This window comes from Myotis brandtii, unplaced genomic scaffold, assembly GCF_000412655.1.
Source record: "Myotis brandtii unplaced genomic scaffold, ASM41265v1 scaffold244, whole genome shotgun sequence".
Classification (NCBI taxonomy): domain Eukaryota; kingdom Metazoa; phylum Chordata; class Mammalia; order Chiroptera; family Vespertilionidae; genus Myotis; species Myotis brandtii.
The window spans coordinates 4,207,531-4,207,734 of record NW_005359225.1 but is presented as its reverse complement, the minus strand read 5'-3'; positions in this window follow the sequence as shown (position 1 = coordinate 4,207,734).

The following is a 204-nucleotide window of genomic DNA, read 5'->3' as shown; positions in this document are numbered from 1 at the left end:
GACACTTTCTCTTTTTAAAATTCACACACACACACACACACACACACACACACACACACACACAAGCTCCTCTTCCCCTCACACTGCACCAAGGCCTGGGGCCACCGTGTCTCTTTCCAACCCTGCTGCCACTGCAGGCCACCTTCTGGATCTCCTGTTACCTCACCGGCCCGTCCTTGCCATCGTGACGTTGTCATGGTCACA